At 47.1% G+C, this 12,418-nt stretch overlaps 1 pseudogene; it reads left to right on the top strand.

Moving 5' to 3' along the window:
- The first annotated feature begins 8,032 nt into the window (after nucleotides 1-8,032).
- LOC112635493 lies at nucleotides 8,033-8,301 on the top strand (annotated as a pseudogene).
- Nucleotides 8,302-12,418: the final 4,117 nt, after the last annotated feature.

Genomic DNA, 12,418 nt, shown 5'->3' with positions numbered 1-12,418 from the left:
AAAAAGACACCGCACAGAGATCCCACTTCAGGACATTTATTTTGCAAACTGAACAGCAAACCGCACAATGACATCCCGTTGCAGCTCCTTATCTTTTAAAGCAGCAATTTGCCCCCTAGTCCATTTCCCTAAAGTGTGGTTCGGCTGCAGAATTCTTGCTTTGATTGTGATAGCCGGGGTGTGATCGTCTTTAGTTATAGGGGAGGTGGAAGTGCTACTTTTGAGAATCTGCCCTCCCCCAGATGCTCATTCACAATGCCAGCCCATAACCGTGTGAGGGAGGCTCTTATGCCCATTTTTCAGGTGCAGCAACTGAGGCTCAGAGAGGTGTGGTGACTTGCCCAGGGTCACACAGCTCAGAAACAACAGATTCAGGACTCAGGCTTCAGGCCCATCCATCCCCACTCCCCACCCCCGTCTGTCTGACTCTGAAGTCAATGTTCTTTCCAGAAGATACCTGGATGGGCCGGAGCAGCGAGGGAGAAAACAGGGCCATCATCTTGCAAACAGTTTCTGGCCTGGGGTCCAGGCAGTCCCAGCTGGCTGCAGCTGTGACAGCATCAATTTACCCTCAGGCTCACTGGTCCCCTTTGCAGCTCACTTTCAATCAGTGCCAGCAGCTGGAATGAGACCCTCCCACCAGTGTCAGCCCTGGCCCACAGGCAGGGTCAGGCACCACGCGTGGGCATCTCAGGGTGCTTTCTCTGCCCTCGTAGGGCTCTGGAATAGGGGTTACCGGGGGCCGTCAGGCTGGACAACACGAGTCCAGCTTCTTGGAGCCTCAAAGTGTCAAAGGCTTCTGGAGCCGAGCCCCCACCGTATCCCTGCTGCCTTTGCCCAGTGGTCTCCAGCCTCATGGTAATAATTCTCATTGCGATTAGAATTGTCTGCTCCACTTCAGCCACTAGGGCCACCTTGCAGTGCCTTATGCTCTGTCCCCTTCTTTTCTCCAGGTCTCTGCTCAGATGTGGCCTCATTGGAGAGGACTTCCCTTCCATCCTGTGTAAAGTACCGCCCCCGACATGCTCTGTCCCCAACTCATTTGATTTTCTTCCTAGCACTTATCATCCTCTGACATACTTCATATTTATTTGTTTATTGCTTCTCCTCCCTCCCCAACTAGAATGTTCCATGAGGGTGGGGGTGTGTTATCTTGGTCTCTGTTGAGTCCCCAGTGCCCAGAACGACGCTTGGACAAAGGCACATGGATAGGGAGTGAATGAGTTTGTAGGCAGCACCGCGGGCTCCCTCCTTAGTCATCACCACCCTTCAAGGTAAGTCATCTTTTCCCCACTTCACAGATCAGAAGACTGACGTCTGAGTATCACGCAGCTCGAAGCAGGAGAACCTAGTTTCCTTGACACTGAAATGGCCACCCTGCACAAAAGCAGAGAGCCCCATGTCACCCTTTGATGGCACCAGCACAACAGGGAACTCTGTCCTCCACGAAGGTGGGAAGTTCGACTCCTGGCAAGCCTCCGCAGCTTTCAAAAAAGAAAAAAGAGGGATCAAATCAAACTAGAAGTTGGAAACTTGGGTTGGCCCGCCTGGCTCCGAGTCCCTAGCGAGGCCGCAGCCGCTGTCTGTGCCCGAGCCGGGAGCGGGGCAGAGAGTGGCAGGCCGCCGGGTCTGGGGGCTTGCTGGCAGCCGGCCGGCTGCGGGCTCGCCTGACTTAGTTAGAATGCAGCCGTTAGATCGCTGCATCCTCTCTGATGGCTGCAAGTGATTGACACTTACAAATTACCCAGCCGAAAGTGTCGAGTCTTTGACCCCTGAGTAACATCTTTGGCAAGCCTGAGATTTGCCAGCATTTTGTCATCTAATTACTACAAATCCCTTGAAAATTCACTGGCTGGTGAATTTTTAATGCGGGGCAATTTCAATGTGATGCATGGTCCAGATGGGTTCTTGCGTTTCTCACCTCTCTCTCTCTCTTTCTCCTCTTCTCTCCCTCTCATTCTGTCTCCATTCCTCTTTGCTTAACTTTTTTATTTCCTAACCTCCCAAACTTCTGAATGAGCCAGTAGTAACAGGCGCCCCACCCGAGTGTTTGGGTAGAGCAGTTGCAGGATGGCTGTCTTCACATCTGATCATTTTCATGCCGTGTTCTTTGGAAATGGACTTACAGACCAGTCACCAGAAAAATGCCTCCCAGAGAAACGCGTGGGTTCACCTTCTCCTGCTAGACTTCCCCAACCAGCACAATAAACAAAGCGGCATAAACAAACCAGCTTCCTTCACGAAGTACCTTGTGAGTGGTCACTTTCCCCAGGCAAGCGGGCTGGTGACTGTCTGCAAGGTTGGTTGCATTTGCACTAAACTCTCGGGCAAAGCTAGTGTTTCATCACAATTGTTTTCTTTTAACTCATTGCTAAGGTCCTCCGAGGATGGTGCTCAGTGGGGAAGGGGCGAGATGGCTACCTTTTGTGGAGCAGAGATGAAATCGTCTCTTCTGACCTGCATACTTGGACATTCAATGCTGACCAGGCCTCCAGGCTTCTCAGATCTGGACGGGGAAGCTGGGCTTTCTCCAGCCCAGTGCCACACTGCCCCATGTTGTAGAATGAACTTGAGACTTCAACACAGAGGAAGGCAGGCCTCCCAGTGCTTAGAGTTTCTTCCCCAAAGGAGCAAAGTAATCTTCAAACCATGAGTGAAAAGTAGCCCATGTATGAGAAATTCACGTTCCATTCTCTAAAGACTCAACCACCCCATTCCGGCATGGTTTTAGAATATTTATTATTCTTTTCTCTTTTACCTATGATATGTATATTGGGTTCTTATATCTAAATACAAAAACAAGATGTCTTTTAAACTTTGTGCCCCAAACAGCCGTCTGTGCAGACGCTCCCTGCGTTGACAAGACGGAGGGTGGAAATCAGTCACCGCATGTTCCCGCTGTTGACCTCCTAGAGATAAGTCCCTTCTGCCACCTCCGCCAGCGTCCCCACCCCCTCCCTTCTTCCCCCTATTCAGGGAAACGAGGTTTCGCTTTTCAGCCCCCTTTCTGGTTACATATGTACACGGCTGATAAAATATTCCTCTTCACCCCTTCTCCCCGTGGGACCCGCCGTCTTACGGGAAAAGGGTTTGTATGACAGCGACCGCAACAGACGACGTGTCGCCTGGAAACCGCAGTGGGGGGCAGTGACTCTCTCTCCCCTCTCCTTTTTATTCAAATTCCCTCTCCTGGTTTTGATAACGGCATCATTGCTGGAGAGAAAAGGCTGGGGCTTCCTCCGTGGAACTCTGGCCGAGGCCCAGATGGTCACCCTCCTGTCCTTGAGTGAGAGGGAGAATACCACTGAGGTCCCGACCGTTTGCTCCCTGGCAACGGGCACCTGAGGCCACCCGGTGCTGCGAGGAGGTCGGTTCTGCCCTCCTGCAAAGCAGGCAAGGTCTGTCTTCTGCACAGCAGGCTCAGTTGGTTCTACACGGAGCTCACTCCCCCTTCGTGGCCAGGATAGTTGGGGCCAGAGAATTTGGGTGGGGGAAATTTCCACAGAAGCAAACATAGCTGGCTGGATGGAGTCCAGCAATGGGAGAAGGAGGGGCTGGGCCCTGTGCATGGAGAGGAGGAGGTCTCGGCTGCTGAGATTGTCCAGGAAGGATGGAGATAAAGGAAGGTCTGCGAGGTTTGCCCCAAGGGTTCGGGGAGACTCTAGACAGTGCCTTTGCAGAGACAGATTTCTGCTTGTCTCTCCACCCACTTCATTCTCTCATGTCTCCCTTCATGTGTAACTGATGTTCTCCAAATCCAGAATATTCCAGAAGCAGAAGATGGAGCAAAGGAAGATTCAGGGAGGTTGCAGGCCAGAGAGAGACTTCTTTCCCCAAGCTTCCTGACAACCTCCTTTGCCAAAAAGCAACACCTCTCTTTGTTCAGAGTTCACAGAAGCAGGGAATTTGCACTCAGCATTTTGAAAGCTGGGCGTCATCTCTGGAATTGCCATTTGCAAAGGTCTGTGATTGACCAGGCATGGGGCTTGGCGCTGAGGGGCAGAGATGCAGGCCCTGTGGTGAAAGAGCTTAAAATGGCGTGTGGGGTTCAGAAGACAAGAATGAATTGAATGAACTCCATGTGGAAGGTGCAGAGGCTTCTGAAAGATCAGAACAAGGTGGGGTTCAGATATTAATGCTATGAGCATTTAATAAGATCCACTAGGTGCTGAGCACAGGAGTGGCAAAGATGAGAGACACAGTCCCTGGTCTTGGAGGGCTGAAGTGTACTGGGAATGATCTTGGCGTGCAGATGACCTCTTAGAAAGGGGGCATCCAGGTGGGAGGTTGCCACAGTGAAGGACCCACTTCACACAGGCACTGAGACCCCTGTAGTTGGGTGGAACAGGGCTGTTTTCAAGCTAACCTATTTCAAACAAAGGTGCACATGTGCATTACATGTAAAATAGAGCCCGGGCCCTCCATATGGAGGCCCGATTTGCATGAGCTGGCAGCTAGCAACATGGAGTCCTTGTTGAAAGAAATGCATTTGGACCTAAAAATAACACGGCCACTGCAAATGACAAATTCCGTTATCTGTTCGGTGAGGCCGCCTGCCTTCAGCCTGGTACTCCTTAAGATGGAATAATGAAGCAAAAAGCTGGCAACAAAATTTGCCTCTACTTCTTTCCCACACCTCAATATTCCTCTGATTTTTTCTTCTTATTTTATTGCCTTATTTTGGCGTGTGTGTGTGTGTTTCCATGTACATGCATTTTTCTCCTAACAAGTGTTGTGGTAACCACTTAAAGTTCTGGACTTATTTGGGCCATGGTCCCCACTTGACAATATATACCAACAGTTCGGAGGCTATTGGAATTTTTCCCTCCTCCCTTTCACGTATTCACACATTCATTCAACAAACATTCATCAATATCTTTACAGTTTTTTGCACGTGGGCATACTATGGTAGGAGAGAAAGTTCTTCTGAGGTCTCCTGGGAAAACAGATAATAAGCCAGGAACAAAAACATTGGTCATTTCAGGCAGGGATGAGGGGTACAGAAAGGGCTGATTTCAGGTTGCAGTGGCCCGGGAAGGTCACCCTGAGGAGGTGACATTTCAGCCAAGACTTGAAGGCTAAGAAGATACCACCGATGTTTGCTGAGAATGTAGCTGGGGCCAGCAGTGCTTGGGTGGAGGGAAAAGAAAGTTCAAAGGTCCAGAAGCGGGGAGACTTTGTGTTTGAGGATGTAAAGTTGGCCCAGGTTTCCGGAACACAATCCATGTGTGGAATGAACTAGAGAGACATTCAGCCTCATAGAAGCAACTGTTCATTGAAACTGGAAGGTTAAATGACACAACAGTGAGGTGCAGGAGATGGGATGAAAACAGGACGCGGCAGACACTGTGGGATAACCGGTTATTTCCAATCCCCTTCACCAGTGCTGCCTTCCACTTGATTTCTCAGCCCTGATGGCAGCTAGGGGTTGTCCAAGACAGAGTTCTAGCCAATCACACATAAACAGAAATTTGGCTGGGCGCGGTTGCTCGTGCCTGTGATCCCAGCACTTTGGGAGGTCAAGGTGGATGGATCACTGGTCAGGAGTTCAAGACCAGCCTGCCAACATGGCGAAACCTCATACAAAAAATTACCGGGGAGTAGTGGCAGGTGCCTGTAATCTCAGCTACTCTGGAAACTGAAGCAGGAGAATCGTCTGAACCCGGGAGGCAGAGGTTGCAGTGAGCTGAGATCGTGCCACTGCATTCCAGCTTAGGTAGCAGAGCAAGACTCCAAAAACAAAACAAAACAAAACAAAACAACCCAGAAATCTGCTAAGAGCTTTCCAGAAAAGTTTCTGTTTTCCTAATTAAAATGATAGTGAAACCACAGGCCCTCTCCCTTCCTGCCTTCTTTCTGTCTTTCTTTAACAGAGGCAGATGTGATGTCTGGAGCCGTGACAGCTATTTCCCAAACTTGAGGCAAAGGCCAATAGAATCACAAAGACAGAAGCTGGGCATAGTGGGTTATGCCTGCAATCCCAGCACTTTGGGAGGCCAAGATGGGTGGATCACTTGAGGTCAGGAGTTTGAGACCATCTTGTCCACCATGGTGAAGCCTCATCTCTACTAAAAATACAAAAATTAGCAGGTCGTGGTGGTGCACATTTGTAGTCCCAGCTACTCTGGAAGCTGAGGCTTGAGAATCACTTGAACCTGGGAGGCAGAGGTTGCAGTGAGCCAAGATCGTGCCACTGCACTCCAGCCTGGGCAACAGAGCGAGACTCTGTCTCAAACAACAACAACAACAACCAAAAGAATCACAAAGACAAACAAGCTATTTAATCCACACCAATCACCTCCCTCCAGACTCTTCATTATATAAGAAGAATGGCTCCCATCTGTTTAAGGCATAGTTGGCTTTTCTGTTACTTGCTCTCAAATGCATTCTTGAATTGATCCGTGGAGTAAGGGTTTGGGGCTATGGATGGGGTAATAACAATATGAGTGAGTCTGAATTCAAAAGTAGCAGCCTTAATAATCTAAGATGGACACCATGCTTGAAAGAGCCATCTCTGATGGTAAAATCAATCTATTACTTACTTAAATATCTCTACTTCAAGTTCCATATTTTGGGGGAAGGGCTAAGATGAAATCAATCAAGATAGGCATAAATCCTTATTTTATGTGTGACCCTTATTTCACCCAAAAGCAAGTTTGGTGGACAGTTAGCACCATTGGAGAAAGACTGCTTCCAATCCCCTTCACCAGTGCTGCCTTCCACTTGACGTCTCAGCCCTGATGGCAGCTAGGGGGTGTCCAAGACAGAGTTCTAGCCAATCAGACATTGAGCCTGAATGGGGAAGGGTTGAAGATGATGGAAAATGAACAACAGTGGAAAGTAGAACATCTTTCCACATGAGCTCTGCTATCCCCTGGGCTTCCAGGATTTGAGGCATATTGTGACAATAAACTTTTTGTGGAACAGGAAAAAAAAGTTATGGGATGTGCAGATTCATTATACAATGTTAGAAAACAAACAAAAAAAAGAACGGTTATTTGCTTTTTGTGTTCCCTCAAGGCCCATGTAAATTCTTGTAAAGTAAAAGTCTGCAATGAAATATAAATCATACGGATGGCCACAAGTTCTAGATAGCATAGAGTTAACGTCTCAAAATCATGGAAGGCTGAGAGCACAAATGACATGGGATGAGATGAAACTGTGAGTCTTGTTTCTAAGAATCTGGCATCAGGGCAGTCCCCATCCTATCCACTTAATCTAATGCCAGCAAGTGTTAAGGTCCAGTTGGACCAAGAGAAACCATCATGCCCAAGGAGAAGGCATCCACTGTACAGTGTAAATGCTAAATATGCAGCTCTCTGCCTAAGTGTGTGGCATATTGACTTGTAACCAACTGATATAGTTTGGCTTTGTCCCCACCCAAATTTAATCTTGAATTTTAGTTCCCATAATCCCCATGTGTTGTGGGAGGGACCAGGTAGAGATAATTAAATCATGGGGGCCATTTCCCCTATCTGTTCTCATGATATTTAGTTCTCACAAGATCTGATGGTTTTATAAGGGGTTTCCCCCTTCACTAGGCACTCATTCTTCTTCTCCCCACCGCCATGTGAGGAAGGACGTGTTTGCTTCCCCTTCTGCCATGATCATAAGTTTGCTGAGGCCTTCCCAGCCAAACTGAACTGAGAGTCAATTAAACCTCTTTCCTTTGTAAATTACCCAGTCTCTGGTATGTCTTTATTAGCAGTGTGAGAATGGACTAATACACCAACAAACATTTGTTGAAGAAATACCTACCTACTCTGCACATACTGCCCCATATGCTGGAATCATCTAAGACCATAGGGTTATCATAAAAGATGGATGTCAAGGTAGCTGTCCCAGAAATAATATAGAATATTCTGCATGCCACATTTGCCTCTAGGGAATGTGCTTCCAGTGGCATTTCAACCATGACATGGTTGTTCTGCGCCTAGATACCTCCAGACATGGCTGAGCATGGTGGCTCATGCCTGTAATCACAGCACTTTGGGAGGCCGAGGTAGGAGGGTTGCTTGCTCCCTAGGTAACCATGTGCAACCTAAAGGCTTTGATAAAAAATGCTGACATCTTGGAAGAGATGCAATAGGAGTTGGTGGAGTGCACTACTCGGGCGCTAGAGAAATAGAATACACAGAAGGACATTCCAGCTCATATCAAGAAGGAATTTGACAAGAGGCCCAATCCCACGTGACTTGCATCGTGGGGAGGAACTTCAGGAGTTATGTGACACGTGAAACCAAATGCTTCATCTGCTTCCACCTGGGCCAAGTGGCCACACTTCTATTCAAATCTGGTTAAAAGCATGGACTGTGCCACACACCCAGTGATCCATCCAAAATCAAGGACTGCACCCTAAGTCCCAAAAACCAGAGACTAAAATTTTTAGCCTTGATCTTGGAACCTTCATTGTGTTTTACACAAGGCAGTCACTGAACTAGTTTGTTATGGTTATAAAACAATTAGCAAAACCACCTACATTTGTATTTCTTTTCTTTTCTTTTCTTTTTTTTTTTTTTTTTTTTTTTGAGACAGAGTTCTGCTCTGTCACCCAGTCTGGAGTGTGCAGTGGCACGATCTCAGCTCTCTGCAATCTCTGCCTCCTGGGTTCAAGTGATTCTCCTACCTCAGCCTCCTGAGTAGCTGGGATTACAGGCACCCACCACTACACCTGGCTAATTTTTGTATTTTTAGTGGAGACGGGGTTTCCCCATGTTGCCCAGGCTGGTCTTGAACTCCTGGCCTCAAGTGATTTGCCTGACTTGGGCTCCCAGAGTGCTGGGATTACAGGCGTGAGCACCGCCCCTGGCCTTGTATTTATTTTCTATTCCATATCTCTGCCCCATGTTATTTTCTCTCAAAATGCATTCCTTTGAAAAATAAATATGTTGCAGATGTGAAAAAAAAAAAAAGGAAAATTGGACTTGGAGTGCAACATGAAAGGAGAAAGGAATAAAATGTCATTACAATAAGAATATAGACAAAGGATCTATATACAAATGTCCATAGCAGTATTATTTGCAATAGCGAAAGACTGGAAACAGCCCAAATGTCTGTCAACAGAGGATGGATAAATAAATTGTGGTATATCCACACAACAGAATACAGTTCAGCTGTGAAAAAGAAACCACTGACATCCACAGCAGCACTGGCCTGAAGTTCAAGAACGTGCAAAACTGAAGGTGGTAACAAGATAGCAATGACCTTTGGAGAAGAGAAACGTTCTATATTTTAATCTGGGTGATAGGTACACAGTGTATACATAGGTCAAAATTCATCAGCATGTGCATATTATCTAATTTATACCTCAGTTTCAAAAACATAGGAAGGGTAGAAATGTACACATGTAGATAGTAGTTATAAAGCATATCATATGATTCAGACCAGACCTAGATAAATATCCAGATCACCTAGGGAGTTTCTGAAAAACATTCATGTCTGGCCTGGTGTGGTGACTCACACCTGTAATCCCAGCACTTTGGGAGGCTGGCAGCCTCTTGAGGACAGGGGTTCAAGACCATCCTGGGCAACATGGCAAAACCCTGTCTCTCCAAAAAAATTTAAAAATTAGCTGGGCATGGGTGGCCTGTTCCTATAGTCCCAGTACCCAGGAGGCTGAGATGGGAGGATAGCTGGAACCCAGGAAGTCGAGGCTGCAGTGAGCCATGATGACGCCACTGAACTCCAGCCTGGGTGACAGAGTGAGACCCTGTCTTAAAAACAAACAAACGAAAAACATCCAGGCCTTGATTCTATCCCTAGAGATTTTGGAATAATTTATCTGGGACATTGGTGACATTTTCGTTTCCCGGATAATTTTGAAGGGCAAAGTTCTCAACCTTGGTTGAGAACTGCTGCTCTAATGAGCCAATCCACAACTACTTACGGAGCCCTGAGCTTCTAAACTAGCCCTGGCCCCAGGCCTTCTATCTGAAGAGCAGCCCTGCCCTCTCTCCCTCTAGGCGTTTGCTGTCTATTAGAGGAAGCAAGACAGCAGAAATTACTTAGCAACAGGATTGTCTTTAGCGCCAAGAAATCACCAGAAAGAAGGTGGCATAGACCTCATATCAGGGAAGAAAAGCCTCTGATGGATGAAACCTAAGCAGTTAGAGAGAGGAAGGAGAAACATTCTGGGATGGAACAGCATAAACGGAGGCACAGAGGCAGCTCAGCCTCAGTGGTATGAAGGGCACTACCCATCTCTCAGGGCCCAGCCCAACTGGGATCCCCTTCCTCTTCTCTGCCTCCTCCTCACCTCTTGTGACCTTTGTACATCCCTTGATTTACTTCTCTGCAGGGTAGTTGTCCTTTCTGTGAGTCTATCTCCCTGTTAAACCACAAGCTTCCCAAATATCGAGACTGCATTCGTTTATTTCAAACTACCCAACTCTAACCCAATTTCTCTGATAGAGAGAGAGATATAGTTTCTGACAGAGAACTGGGAAGTGGAGCTGACCAGGGAACCTAATAGATCTTGCCCAAAGTCGCTCAGCTTGTAAGTGGTGGAAATTAACTCAGATGTCCAGGCTCAGATGTGGACATCATCTGTTTGCCGCTTTTGATCCACCCTTTACTATTCTCTACCTTGCTCTGTGCCTGGTGGCAGAGCCCATGTGGGCTTCATCCATAGATCCCCTTTCAGGCTTCTGGTTGTGTTTGGCCAATAGGAAGCAGTGGCAGAAGATGGGAGGTCAGGGGGAGAAAGAGGTTGGGGTATTAATGCCCCTGATGCCCTGTTGTGGGAGCACCATGAGTTGGTCATGTCTTGTGCCAGAGGTCATAGCTCCTAACCAGCAGTTCTCTCCAGCAGGGGCAGCAGTGTTTCTTGACCTTCTTTTCTTCCTTCTTTTCCTTCCTTCCTTTCTTTCCTTTTCTTTCTTACTCTCTTTCTGTATTTCTTTCTTTCCTTATTTCTCTCTCTCTTTCCTCTTTCTTTCTCTCTCTTTCTCTTTCTTTCTTTCCTTCTTTCTCCCTTCCTTCCTTCTCCTTCTTTCTTTCTCTCTCTCTCTCTTTTCTTTCCTTTCTTTCTTTTCTTTCTTTCTTCTTTCTTCTTTCTCTCTTCTTTCTCTCTCTCTCTTTCTTTCTTTCCTTCTTTACTTCTCTCTCTCATGCATGCTCCTTCCTTCCTTCCTTCCTTCCTTCCTTCCTTCCTTCCTTCCTTCCTTCCTTCCCTCCCTCCCTCCCTCCCTTCCTTTCTTTCTTTCTTTTCTTTCTTTCTTTGACAGAGTCTCATTCTGTTGCCCAGGCTGGAGTATAGTGGTGCAATCACAGCTCAGTGCAGCCTTGACCTCCTGGGCTCAGGTGATCCTCCCACCTCAGCCTCCTGAGTAGCTGGGACCACAGGCATGCGGCATCACACGGAGCTAATTTTTCTATTTTTTGCAGAGATGGAGGTTTCTCTATGTTTCCCAGCTGGTCTCAAACTCTTGGGCTCAAGCGATGTGCCTGCCTCAGACTCCCAAAGTGCTGGGATTACAGGTGTGAGCCACTGTACTCAGCCAACCTTTTAAAAAATGATCATCCCCCTAAGAAGACTTTCTAGACTTTTTTCTAATCCTTCCATGAAATTACAATACTGCAGATATACTGTTCCTGTTTATGTGCTGTATGTATATTTGTGCTTCCTACAAACAGAGTAAGATCTGTTTCACCTCCCAATAATCAATTTTTGCCCCTTTTGGGGGGTGAAATTGATCCTATTAAGAAAGCATGAGCTCCCTGGGTACCACCAGTAGCTTCTGCCTCACCTTACCTTATAGGGACAAGGTGTAATGGCTCCTCACTGCCACCAGTCCCAAGTAGCTTCATTCCCCGTTCTGATGTCTCTTAACCTCATCCACACATTTGTTCCTTTAAACCTCCCTCAATTACAATTTCATTCCTCCCAGAACCCTGGCTGATGGAGATTCAGTGACAGAACCAAGACCATACAACAGGAATGTTCTGGGATGTTGTAGAAGTAAGATTTGAGAGTTGAGAGTCATCCACAGCTCCCCCAATCCCCAAACCTCTGTCCTTCCCACTGGCAGAGCCTGGCATGACTTGCCCCTCTTGTGGTTAACTGCCCTGGAGCTTATCTGTGAAAGAAATACCTCTGGCTTCACAGCTGCATTCTAGAACCTTTTCAAGAGCATTCAAAATTTCCTCAGTTGGGCAGAAAATGCATGGCTTGCTGAGGGAAAACTAGGGACAGAAGGGAAGGAGAAGAATTTTAGCCTCTTTAACAAGGCAGACAGATATCCTGATTATTCACCTCCAACCTGCAAAGACAGCCAGGTTCTATGTGAGTCAGCCTTGAGTTTGAATTCTTTGAATCTATTTCTTAAAGATAAAGCATTCCATATTAAATGATGGTTGGCCAAGGAACCTCCTTTCCTATTGCCAGTCTCCTTCCCCAGCAGATTTGGGATTTTCACCT

This window comes from Theropithecus gelada, chromosome 11 (assembly GCF_003255815.1).
Source record: "Theropithecus gelada isolate Dixy chromosome 11, Tgel_1.0, whole genome shotgun sequence".
NCBI classification, from domain to species: domain Eukaryota; kingdom Metazoa; phylum Chordata; class Mammalia; order Primates; family Cercopithecidae; genus Theropithecus; species Theropithecus gelada.
This window is presented reverse-complemented; position numbering and strand designations above follow the sequence as displayed.